General features: G+C 44.1%; 5 pseudogenes; 3 read left to right on the top strand and 2 right to left on the bottom strand.

Annotated features, from left to right (window-relative positions):
* The first annotated feature begins 2,072 nt into the window (after positions 1 to 2,072).
* Positions 2,073 to 2,793, top strand: CR46165 (annotated as a pseudogene).
* Positions 2,794 to 2,830: 37 nt separating this feature from the next.
* CR46164 lies at positions 2,831 to 3,596 on the bottom strand (annotated as a pseudogene).
* A 1,160-nt stretch (positions 3,597 to 4,756) lies between these two features.
* CR46163 lies at positions 4,757 to 4,918 on the top strand (annotated as a pseudogene).
* A 6,053-nt stretch (positions 4,919 to 10,971) lies between these two features.
* On the top strand, positions 10,972 to 11,224 carry CR46162 (annotated as a pseudogene).
* A 31-nt stretch (positions 11,225 to 11,255) lies between these two features.
* CR46160 lies at positions 11,256 to 12,030 on the bottom strand (annotated as a pseudogene).
* Positions 12,031 to 13,293: the final 1,263 nt, after the last annotated feature.

The following is a 13,293-nucleotide window of genomic DNA, read 5'->3' as shown; positions in this document are numbered from 1 at the left end:
CGCGAGGTTACTCACTCGGGTTGCGAAGGGAATGATCTTCGCCAAATTGTGCTCCGAAATTGGCTGCACCTCTCGCACGTTGTTGAGCTGGCTGCGTATAAGCTGCTCCGGTCGGCCGAACCTAAAGCGCAGCTGCTCCATCACGGCGCTGACATTCCCTGGATGAATCAATAGCGCCTTCACTGCCTCGCGCGCTTCATCCTTCAGCGCCTTCAACAACCTCTGGTTGTTCTCCAGGTCCGTGCAGTTGTACGCTCGGGTCGTCTCCACGAACGCACAGCTGAAGATCGGCCACTCCTCGGGCTGCCCTCCAAATATAGGCAAGTCCGGAAGCTTCCTTGGCCCATATGCTCCCTGGATTCCACTCGGCGTCGTCGCGGCGTAGGATCCGACAAGTGGCGATGCTGTTGCCGCATTGTGGATGCTCACGCCCGGTAGCACGAGTCCATGCGCTGGCTGCGCAGTGCCTGTTGCACACAGTGGCTCCACAAAATAGTTGATAGTCGTTAGCAATGGAGGTCCACTCGAAGATTGCGGCAGCATGCATGCCGCACCGCTCGCACCGTCACCGTTGTATGGCACCGACCCGACCCCGTTATGTAAGGCCTCTCCGTTAGATGTGGGTATTGGCTGGCCGATCCAAAATGGCGGCCGCCCCGACGCTCCACTGTTGGCGCCAACTGCGCTTGGGCCAACTGCGCGCAATTGGCGGTGCTCACACTTTCCAGGGATCTAGCCTTCTCCAGCTCCCTCTCCAACGCTGCGATCCTCTCCATGAGTTCCAACGCGAAGGGCTGGTTCACCTCCTGTACTGAACTCGCAGCTGTGACAGCAGTACTTCTAGGTTGGGAAGCTACTGTAGTCACCGTAGTGGCCGGGCAAGGAATCGACGCCGCCGTGATGTTCACCCGCGTCCGAGTTCCTGCTCCACTACTGGCTCGCTGCTGACTCACTGTTGTTATAGGGGTGGCTTCCCCTCCGTTCAGCCGGGCACTCTTCCTGGGGGAATGCTCCATCTTTCCCAGCTCCAAAATGGCGGAGCCTCTGCGCGTCCAAAATGGCGTCTCTGACGCCTCGTGCCGCTGGCTGCCGCCACGAATGCTTGTCGCTCCTTGCGCCTTCTTACCGCTGGCTGCGGTCTCCACAAATGACGCTTCTTGCGTCTCCTTGTCGCTGGCTGCGACCCGTTCGTACCGGCGTTCGACGCTGGCTGCGTCCCTCTATGTCGCTGACTGCGACGCCATTGTCGCTGGCTGCGCTCACACAAATCATCCTCGCTGGCCGTCTAAACCGTCACTCCAGCTCCGGCAACTCTCTAGCTGTCCGTCTAAACCGTCATATCAGCGCAAGTTGCCCCTGCAGTCGCCCTAGGACTCCGAATAAAAGGCTGTCGTCGTGCGTCACATGGAGTTGCCTTAAACGGCTACCCCACGCATTGGTTCCCGAAAGAAAGGGCAGACTAATCCGTGGTAGTAGAACACGTTTTATTCTGGAAGAATTCAATGTTTCACAATTGCAACTAACTTAACTTATTAGCTCATCGCAGTGTGCTAATTTAGCTAAAGCTAAATTTTCCCGGCAATTAACAATGGCGAAAAACAATGTGCCCAGACACATATAGGCTTACAAATCCTTCCACATTCGGACTTCTCAAAAATACTAACTAGCCTATCGATAACAATATTCGATCCGCGACACATATCAATTGGAAACATATATGTATCGATATGAGCAGCAGAACTCCGATGGCGATAGCAACTCGCACAGATGATTTTTGAATACAGCACTTGGAACGTCGTTTACCCCAATGATAAAAATAGAGAGATATTAAAAAGCGCATAAATCACACAGGTTGCAAAATGAATGGAATATTGTGATCAAAGTCACCGTGTAAGGTGACTCTTCAACCATCCAGTTAACTTTGCACATCAAGCAGCCCGAGAATTTGCAATCGAAACGAGAAACTTCACCTCAGTCGGATTAGCCGATAACGTACATATGTTGGTTGTACTGTTGAATCTGGCTCCAAAATGGATTGCAGAGAAGCTGTTTTGAAGGACCAAGTGGTACTTGAAGAGCTCTCTCCAACGGTTGTCAAACCATCAAAGACTTTGGTGGCCAACAATGGTCGCCAGCCAGCTGCAAGAGCAACCAAAGGCAAGAAGCACAAGAAAAGTCCTTGCTCTCCGGGAGACACCAATGCTGGCCAAGTGATATCGTCGGCGGATGCAGACGCCTATACTAATACCAAGGCCAAGAAACAGAAGAAGTGCCATTCTGGAAAGGATAACAATGGCTATCAAGCTGCTCGTTCTCAAGACAACCAAGGTTCATCTGGCAATAAACAGGAAAGTCACAACTCTACGGCTATAACCTCCAATTCTTCAAAGACGAGTAATGGTCTTCAGGGCATGCAACCAGCTCCCGCAATCTCCCAGTGGATCCAGTCGAGGAACCATGCCGCACATGCCTCTGTTAGCAATAAATCGGAAAAGACAGCTGGTGGATCTCAATCGCGGGTGCAATCGAATGTTGCATCCATATCCTCGCCAGCGATGAAAGCAACTAGTAACGCAGCTATACCCACACCAGCAGAACGCGCAGAGCGGAGTCACCTGCGCCGGAATCGCAAGTGGATACTAAGCAGGGACGTTAATGAAGATGCCGTGGTGCTGGTGAGCAGCGGCGATGAGGAGACCACCGCCGCCGACGATGGCCAAACAGAGAGGACTCTCAACCGACGAGAATCAAACCCTTTTCACATTTTCGCCAATCGGTACCGGTGGCCTGGTAAATGCTCTTTAAAATTCTCCTTCTCGCTATCCTCATCCATCACTAGTTGGCTATTTAATGTGGGAAACTTAATGACCGGCAAAATTTTGCGCTGCTGATTGCTTTCATTCATTAGCTTCTGGGTGAGATTAGCGATATCCTTACGGTTCTTAGTTACTGTGAGCATGTCAAACCAATTGCTCAGCTCCCCAATGGGCAGTGTATAGTCGATGAAGGGTTTTGTAAAGAATTGCTCCACATACTGCAGCAGATAGAGGCCGCAATCTGTGAGATTCTGCTGCTGCGGCACCTCTACTTTATGAGCGGGCATATTATCCTTGTTGAAGATATGCGCCAGCGCATTCGGATACTTTGCCTTGTACAGGTGAGACAATCCCGCAATATGGCAATCGCTCGATGTCGTAAGGTGACCGCCAACGAATCGAAAATAAGACTCAATGCTGTTTGATTGGAATATCATCGCAGAGTGTCGTCTGTACATTATTATTGTGTACCGACGGGATTCCAAGGTTTGGATAACATATGATGGCCAGTATCCAATGGGACTGCTCGTTGAATGGTATTATGATGAAGTCCTTGTCGAATATATTCACGTTTCGTGTCCACTCCTCAACCCTTTCGTGACGCTTCTGGGCTGCCGTCAGCTTCATATTTGTGGGATTCGTTCGTGTGGTCAATCTCTTGTGGAAAAATGTGCTAAAGATGTGCGTCTTAAGCCAGCTGATGTTATTCTTTAGCCAGCGCAGATGAAAATCAATGAATATATCATTCAGGTACGATCCTTTACTGAGACATAGTGACATCGGCCAACAAGACGATAAAGAGGCTACCTACTAGAGGATGAGCATGATAGGCAGGATGAGCTGGATGTCAGGAGTTGAAGAATGGCCAAAAATAAAAAAAAATTCAAAATTTAGAAAGTCACCAAATGAATAGAAAATATTTTAGAAACAAAATTTGTAAATAAAATGCTACAATAAAATTTGTCACGCATAAGCAAAGCTTTATAGATTGCCAAAACTGTACATATGTATGTACATAAGTACATAAATGGCCCCGCGCCGTGTTCATCAGCCATTTGGGAAATTGCAGGGTATTACCAATCAGCATTATACTCGACTCTAAGCATACACACACACACGCAAACATACACACGCGAGCGCAAACACATGGATCTCTTTGCATTGGTGTTGGGGTTCCGCGATAAAAAAAATCGAGCCATAAAGTCGCGCCGGCGATTCTATAGACGCTCAGTTGCTTTGGAGCGATTCTTTGATGCAGACGAACGTCGGAGTTTGCGGATTGTAATAATAGAGCCAAGCGGAGAGTGCGAAAAAGATAGAGAGCGAGGGGGAAGGCACCAGCGAATATCGAGCATAAAGCAAAGCCCGCAACACGTGAAACAGACAGCCGCCAATCGATTTCAATTTCGATTCTTAAAGTGAAGCAACCAACAACGTGCGATTAACGAGATGTCCACCACCACGACCGCGTCCAGTAAGTTTATCCATTGCCAAGGTTTCCCCGAAACCATAAACTATAAACTTCATAAAGCCCACAAGTCCAAATAAACAATTGTTGTGCCTAGAACGTAAATATTACCAAAGCTACCTTAAAGCTTATCCGATCTTTTATCAATAAAAGACAAGCTTAATGTGGTGGAAAGCAAGACAGTTGTTTATGTTTTCCCGCCAGCCTTGGATTTATTTAAGCAGTTGTTATTCGGGTTACTTAAAAAAACAACGGAATATTTTCCTGGTTCTGATAATCAAGAATAAAGTACTATCATTTTTTAATGCTGTTTATTGAGCTGTCTGCTGCAAACAAGAAGGCCGGCTTTCCATTGTTTAAATCAAGATAATATTGGATTTTGTAAACAAGTTGTCTTTCCATTCCTTAAATCATATATCATATAGCATCGATTCTAAATACTAACTAAACACCAAACGTAACGAATGCAACTGCAACTTGGATTTCCACAGTTGAGGACTATAAGCTCGTCAAGGTCATCATCGAAGGCAAAACCAAGCCGGTGTACGATCTGCCAGAGCAGCTAGGACTTTGCCTGCTCCTTGGCAAGGATCGCATCACCGCCGGCGATGGTGTCAAAGAACACGATCTGGCCGGTTTGTGAACTCAAAGCCCTTGAAATCTATAATTCAAGTCAAGATTTTCGCCAGGGCAATGGTGCTGATGCTATACGTAAATTCGTTTCATTTCATGTCATGCCAAGGCAATAGCTCTTTTTATGGCTTTGATTGCCCACAAGTTACTGTAAGATATATATTATACTAGAAGTAATACAAATGTCACTTGATATTTAATTTATGCATCTATTAACTGTTGGGGTAAAGGGCGTCCCAAGTGCTGTATCCAAAAATCATCTGCGAGTTGCTATCGCCATCGGAGTTCTGCTGCTCATATCGATACATATATGTTTCCAAATGTTATGGATTTTGTGTTGTTGTTGTTGTTGTTTGTTGTTTGTTGTTTGGTTGTTGTTTTTAAAAATATTTATCAATAGTCCGATTTGAAATCTGAATGTAGGGAATTTTGTTTTTGGCCAAGAGCGTCTTTATAAAAAAAAAAACTGACAGACACACGTTTTCCTTTCCGCGGGCCAAAGGGCTCCATTTCGCAATTTGCATCGGTTGCCAAGTGCGGAAAAAAGCATCTAAATCACAACGTTGTAAGCTGTCAGAAAGTTTTCCAAGTCGAATTCCTTAAATGTGAAGGAACTAGAAACTGTCTTTTGTTTTACATTCACAAATTTACTATTACTACTAATATATATACTTTACTAAATAGTGTCTTATCTGTTCTGGCTGCAGTAATGTATTTTGCAAAATATATTTTTATTCGGGTTATTTCTTCTTATAAATATATTAAATATATATATTATTTAAAATACATTTAACATTTAAGTATGTTGAAAATGCATATGTAAATAATACAATTAGCCTGCTCTATTTTTAAATATCCAGATGAGTACATCATATTTGAATGAATTTTTCGCAGTAGTCATATAAACTTTTTTTTGCTCTAGCCAAATCGTTCGCATAGAAGATGACATATTTAACTTTTTTTTTTTTTTTTAATTTTTTTTTATTATTTATTGAATCTTCTCTTTGTGTTAAGAGACTAACAATAAGTGTTCAAATCTTAATCTAACTTAATTAACTTTCACTTAGTGATAGTTTTTTTTTTTCATTAATGCCCTAATAAGTTTATTGCTGGGCTGGGAGGTCGTTGCGGTGCAGCCGGCTTTGACTGCATACTCGGATTAGTTTTCTTGCGAGGGGATTTGTATGGGTGGTCAGCTTTTCGTTATACTTCGTTTTTTTCTCAGCTATTACTTCGATTACTAATTTGATTTTTAGGTCTCTGTGTATGTTTTCGTTCCGAAGGTACCACGGCGCTCCAGTGATAATTCTCAGAATTCTTGACTGTGCTCGCTGAATAATGTCTATGTTACTTCTGGATGCGTTGCCCCACAGCTCGGAGCCATAAGTCCAGATAGGTTTTAAGACGGAGTTGTATAGAAGAGCTTTGAACTCCAGACTAAGTGGAGAGCGAGCATTTATGAGCCAGTGGAGGTTCCTTGCTTTAAGTTTAAGATGTTTCGATTTGGCTTCTATATGTTTGCGCCAAGTGAGCCGCCTGTCCAGATGAACACCCAGATATGTTACCTCGTCGGCTTGTGGAATGCATATGTTATTCAAGACCAGTGGTGGGCATGTTTGTTTGTTTAAGGTAAAGGTAACCTGCTTGCATTTTTGAACATTTATTGAAATTCTCCAGTCGGCAAGCCATCGTTCTACAGATGTTAAGTGTCGGGATAGGAGTGCCGTGGCTTTTATTGGGCATTTGGAGCGACTGAGTATCGCGGTATCATCAGCGAACGTGGAGGTTGTTAGATTGTAGTCTATGGGGAAATCCGCCGTATACAGGGTGTATAAGATTGGACCCAGTACACTGCCTTGCGGCACTCCAGCTTCGATTGCGCAATCGCGTGAAGTGCTTGTATCGCATCTTATTGCAAACACTCTGTTATATAGGTATGACTTCAGTAGCTTATGTGTGTTTTGGGGCAACAGCTTGATTATTTTAAACAAAAGTCCATCGAGCCACACTCTGTCGAATGCCTGCGCGACGTCTAGAAAAATGGCTGTACAGTATTCTCGATGTTCAAAAGCAGTCCGAATTTCTGACGTGATTCGGTTGACCTGTTCGATGGTTCCATGTTTTTCTCTAAAGCCAAATTGATGTGTTGGAAGTGTGTTGTTTATTCTAAGATGAGGGCTAATCCGAAGGAGTAGCATTTTTTCAAACAGCTTTGAAAGACATGTTAGTAAGCTTATCGGTCTATATGATGATGGCTGCGTTTTATCTTTTCCTGGCTTTGGAATCATTACTATGGTCGACTTTTTCCATTTTTGAGGAAGTATCCAAGCTTGGCGATTGCGTTGAACAACAGGCAGATGTGAAGAATAGCACACTTTGGGAGTTCAATGAGCATTCTTGGAGTTATTAGGTCATAGCCAGGCGATTTTCTTGGGTTCAGTTGCTCTTTGATAACCTTTGCTAGTTCACATGGTCGGAATTCAAAGGGTTCTTGAGGATCTAGATTGGCTGCTATTAAAGGAGGGAGAATAAATGTGTTGGTAGAGGGATTTGGTCGGAATACATTTTGTAAATGGTCAGCGAAAGCACAGGCTCTTTCTTCATCACTTCGAAACCAGGTGCCAGAGGGACTTCGTAGTGGCATAATTGGCGCTATTGGAGTCTTTAGGTTTCTGTGAGCTCTCCAAAGAGGGTACTTAGTGCTGGTGGGAGAGAGTTGCTCGATATATGAACGTTGGCTGTTTTTTTCCTCTTGTTTGAGAGCATTGGTAAGCCTGCGTGTGGCTATCTTAAGCATGTGCTTTGTAATTGGTGATCTATTAGACTGCCAATCCCTTCGTAGGCGTCGTTTATCTAATACCAGCCGCTCGATTTCGCGATTAGTTTTGATGTAGTTTGGTTTTGCATACGTCACTGGCGGGGTTGAAGCCTTTGCAGCCGAAACTAAAATGTTTTCAAGAGTTTCCGTTGACTTGTCTATATCCTCCTTTGTAGATAATGCCGTCGTTAGTTCTATGTGTGAACAGACATACTTTTGATACCTTGGCCAGTTTGTTCTAAAATTTGTGAGTCTATACGGTGGGTCGACGATGTGGGGGCGAGTTAGCATATTTAGAAAAACAGGTGAGGGATCTGATGATAAATCTGCTAGTGCTTCGGCGGTGACCATGTTGCGGGGGACATGTTTAGTAATTGCAAAATCGATCAGGTCTAGGATTTTTCTTGGGTCTGCTGGCCAGTATGTAGGCTTACCCGGGGATACATAGTCTAGCTTGTTTTCTGGCTTCGTAAGCGCATTGTACAATTGCTTACCCTTTGGCGACACAAGTCGTGATCCCCAATGGGTGTGCTTGGCGTTATAGTCACCCGCTGCGATGAACCTGTCACCTAGTGTGTTAAAGAATTCCATGAATTGATCCTCAGAGATTGGAAAGCGCGGTGGGCAGTAGACTGCGGCTAGAGTCGTTGAACCATTGTTGAGTTGTAAGGCTATGGACGTAGATTGTAAGTAGTTTTTGTCAAAATTGTTTAAGTGGTGGTGTTTTATGCGATTTCTGATGAGTATTCCAGTGCCTCCATGAGCTTTACCATCTGGATGATTTGTACCATAGAACAAGTATCCTGGTATATGAAAATTGTTTTTATTTGTGAGGTGCGTTTCTGATAGTAGCATTACGTCGATGTTTTTTTCGTAAATGAACTGTGTGAGCTCTTGTGTATGCCGTGAAACGCCATTTGCGTTCCACAGAGATATCCGTAGGGAAGCCATTATGGGGATTTTGAAGATACAAGAAGTTGAATCAGGATATTTTGGTTTTTCATGAGCTCTTGCAAAGTATTTTGCATGAACGTCATAAAGTCTTTCATGCTTTGCTGTAGGGATAGCATCATAGCTTCGATGCCACTTTGTTGTGTTTGTTGGATGTTTGTCGGTGTATGTTCGGAATGAGCAGTTCTTGTCGGTGGGGCGGGCACTTCTAGTCCGGATTTTAGGGCGCTAGCGAAAGAAATTGTTGGAGTAGTGCTTGGGACAGTTAGGGGTGGTTGAAAAATCGGTTGCGGAGAGTAGAAATTGACTTTGTTGTATGTATGTGCTGTGGCAATACGTTTGTTTAGGCGGCTCTTCAATTCTTTGTACACCACACAGCCTCTGTAGTTTGCAGTATGTTTTTCCCCGCAGTTACTGCATTTCTTCGCAGACTTATCGTCCTTGTTTTTGGGGCAGTTTGCGGTAGTATGAGGTTCGCTACAGACAACACATACGGACTTAAGGGTGCAGTATGCCTTGGTGTGGCCGTATTCTTGGCAATTAGTACATTGAACTGGATTGGTACGTTTGTGCGGCTCCTCCACGGTGATCCTCCGATGTAGCAAGTACTGTAAATTGTATATTGGGTGCACTTCGTTTTTCTTTAGTGCCTGGAGCTCTGGTTCGAGTTCTATTTTGAATAGTGGCTGCGGAACTTTGTCTTTGTTTAAAATATTAATAGCTGTCTTTGCAGAAAAGTTTTTGGCCTTCAGAGCCTCAATTATCTCAGCTGGTGTCACTGTTGCTTCAATGCCCTTAAGTACTACCTGTAGCCCTTTGCAACTTTTTAATTGGTATGTGTAGTAGTTTTTACCAGCATCATTTAGGTATTTAGTCACTATACGGTGGTCTGCTTCTGTTTGGATCTGTAGTTTTATTTCATGAATATTTCCTTTTTTAAGTGGGATAATGTGGAATTTGCTGTCACCAATCAAAGCAACGAGTTTATTTACAAGTGCATTTGTACTTTGTTCTCGTATGAAAATTGGTGGAGGCCTGGTCTTTTTTGGTTCCCCTAAAGTTTTTTCGTTGGGTTGTTCGGTCGCAGAATCAGCCAAGATAGCATATCGGTTTGAATTATTTACTGCAGAGTTTTCATTGCCGTTGTTGGTTCGATTGATTTTGGGTTGATTACCTGCCTTATTGTATTGAGGGCTGAGCTTTCTCTTGATTTGGATGTAGCGATCCATGCCAGTCTGCACAGTCGAAATCGACTTCTGCTTTTGTTTTGATTCTTCTTTACGTGCATTATTGTTGTTGCAAACGGTCAGTGCTGCTGAATTATTTACAGCTGGCACAGCGATAATTAGTTGGGCCGCTGACGAAGTTGATGTTGTGGTAGCAGTGGCAGTTGCCAGTGAGGTCACTGCACTCGTTATTGCAGTGTTACAGTTACCCGGGACGGTCGTGTGGCGCTGCGAGAGGAGCGGGGTAGGAGAGGCGGTCTCTTCGCTCCACGACTTGTGAGCCGAAGCAGGCAGAGAGGGAGAGCAAGAACGCGGTCTGACGTTCTCTGAGGGCAAAAGTTTCGAGTTAGTTGAAGGTGAGGGTGCTCGATCACCGATTTGCGGTGAGACGAAAGAAAAGTATGCATTGTTGCGTTGTAAAGAGAGCCGGCGCTCGTCTTGTTCACATTGTCGCTGAGAACGTATGTCGTTTTGATTCATTGTTCTAAGTCCACATATAACAATTACCAGAACAATATGGAATAATTATTTATTTTAGTAAATAATTACTATAGTCAATAATTGTTAGTTGTGCAAACTGCACTTTACACTTTGTGTTTAACTTTCACTATACTGTTGTAGTTTTTAGAACTTGCTATTCGTAGCTTGAAAGAAACACGTCCGCGAATCTCGAATGCGAATCCACGAATCCACATATTTAACTAACAGCTTTATTTATTTTCTAATACGCGTGAATAAAAGAGAAGAAAACAAATCAAAATAACTGCATACGAAATAGATCGAAATAAAAACGTAGTCGCTTTTATTCAAAACCCACAATCATTACAATCAGAAAACTTCGACGTTCGTCTGCATCAAAGAATCGCTCCAAAGCAACTGAGCGTCTATACTACGTTAAGGCTCGATTTTTTTTTTATTTTCTATTCATTTGGTGACTTTCTAAATTTTGAATTTTTCTTGATTTTTGGCCATTTTCCAACTCCTGACATCCAGCTCATCCTGCCTTTCATGCTCATCCTCTAGTAGGTAGCCTCTTTATCGTCTTGTTGGCCGATGTCACCATGTCTCAGTAAAGGATCGTATCTGAATGATATATTCATTGATTTTCATCTGCGATGGCTAAAGAATAACATCAGCTGGCTAAAGACGCACATCTTTAGCACATTTTTCCACAAGAAAATTACTGCTCACAGTAACTAAGAAGCGTGAGGATATCGCTAATCTCATCCAGAAGCTAATGAATGAAAGCAATCAGCAGCGCAAAATTTTGCCGGTCATTAAGTTTCCCACATTAAATGGCCAACTAGTGATGGATGAGGATAGCGAGGAGGAGAATTGTAAAGAAGAGTATATACCAGGCCACCCGTACCGGTTGGCGAATATGTGAAAAGGGTTTCTCGTCGGGTGAGAGTCTTCTCTGTGTTTGGCCATCGTCGGCGGCGGTGGTCTCCTCATAGCCGCTGCTCACCAGCACCACGGCATCTTCATTAACGTCCCTGCTTAGTATCCACTTGCGATTCCGGCGCAGGTGACTCCGCTCTGCGCGTTCTGCTGGTGTGGGTATAGCTGCGTTACTAGTTGCTTTCATCGCTGGGGAGGGTATGGATGCAACATTCAATTGCACCCGCGATTGAGATCCACCAGCTGTCTCTTCCGATTTATTGCTAACAGAGGCATGTGCGGCATGGTTCCTCGACTGGATCCACTGGGAGATTGCGGGAGCATCTCCAGCTGGTTGCATGCCCTGAAGACCATTACTCGTCATTAAAGAATTGGAGGTTATAGCCTAGAGTTGTGACTTCCCTGTTTATTGCCAAATGAACCTTGGTTGTCTTGAGAACCAGCAGCTTGATAGCCATTGTTATCCTTTGCAAAATGGCACTTCTTCTGTTTCTTGTTCTTGGTATTAGTATTGGCGTCTGGATCCGCCGACGATATCACTTGGCCAGCATTGGTGTCTTCATCCACCGACGATATCACTTGGCCAGCATTGGTGTCTCCCGGAGAGCAAGGACTTTTCTTGTGCTTCTTGCCTTTGGTTGCACTTGCAGCTGGCTGGCACCCATTGTTGGCCACCAAAGTCTCTGATGGTTTGACAACCGTTGGAGAGAGCTCTTCACGTACCGCTTGGTCATTCAAAACAGCTTCTTTGCGATCCATTTTGGAGCCGGATTCAACAACCAACATATGTACGTTATGGGCTAATCCGACTGAGATGAAGTTTCTCGTTTCGATTGAAAATTCTCGGGATGCTTGATGTGCAAAGTTAACTGGATGGTTGAAGAGTCACCATACACGGTGGCGTTGATCACTATATTCCTTTCATTTTGCAACCTGTGTGATTCATGCGCTATTTAATATCTCTCTATTTTTATCATTGGGGTAAACGGCGTTCCAAGTGCTGTATCCAAAAATCATCTGTGCGAGTTTCTATCGCCATCGGAGTTCTGCTGCTCATATCGATACATATATGTTTCCAATTGATATGGATTTGGTGGGGTGTTTTTAAAATTATGTATCGATAGTCCACTTTTAAAATTGCATGTTGCGAATATTAAATTAAATAATATTTGAACTGACCCCACATATAGGCATTTAAGCGAGTCTAAGCTAAGCTAAGTTCTTTGCTTTTCATTTACAAAGTTAGTATTCTTACATGTGGTATTTACGAAGTTAAAAGTTCAGCCGTTTGTTGCAAGTTCTTTGTATGGGAATTTCAAAAACAAAAATGTATTCTCGTATTAATTTCAACAGACATTAATCAAATTATAGTTGTGCGTCCCTCATCGGGTCCACCTGTCCGATTTTTAGTCGTCAGCATTGAGCTCCTCTTTAAACAAAAACATTGAAAAGCCCTATTTGCTACTCCGGTCGTGCAGTAAATTCTCAGTATCAAATTAGGTAACTATTTACAAAAGGATTTCCTATTATTTTTTTAAGCGAGTGCGCCAATAAGATCGGGCGGTGGGTCACACTGGACAAAGCAGGCTGGCCACACTAATATAGGCAAATGCCACACAGACGGCGGGCACACTAAGCCCAGCCAGTAGCTATATAAGGCGGGCGTCTGTCAGCTATTTGTCACTCCGTATCCGACACCGATCGGAGGAAGTATGCCTGCCGGCCGGGAAGGCGGTCACGGTAGTGGTAGCTTCGGGGAAGGCGCGTTACGCACTTCCTGGTCAGTTGACGGTGTCCAGGACGACATCGTCGACTTCCATGACATCTATTAAAAAATTCGTGAAATCATGTCTCTGGCCCAGATACAGCAGCAACAACTAGTCTGGTATGTCAAGGCAAATTTCCTGTTTCGAAACACGAAGTTAACGATCACAAAGGCATCACGCGCCACGATCTTTATGTCTTTTAATTTAAGGATGC

Source organism: Drosophila melanogaster, chromosome Y (genome assembly GCF_000001215.4).
Source record: "Drosophila melanogaster chromosome Y".
Classification (NCBI taxonomy): Eukaryota; Metazoa; Arthropoda; class Insecta; order Diptera; family Drosophilidae; genus Drosophila; species Drosophila melanogaster.
This window is presented reverse-complemented; position numbering and strand designations above follow the sequence as displayed.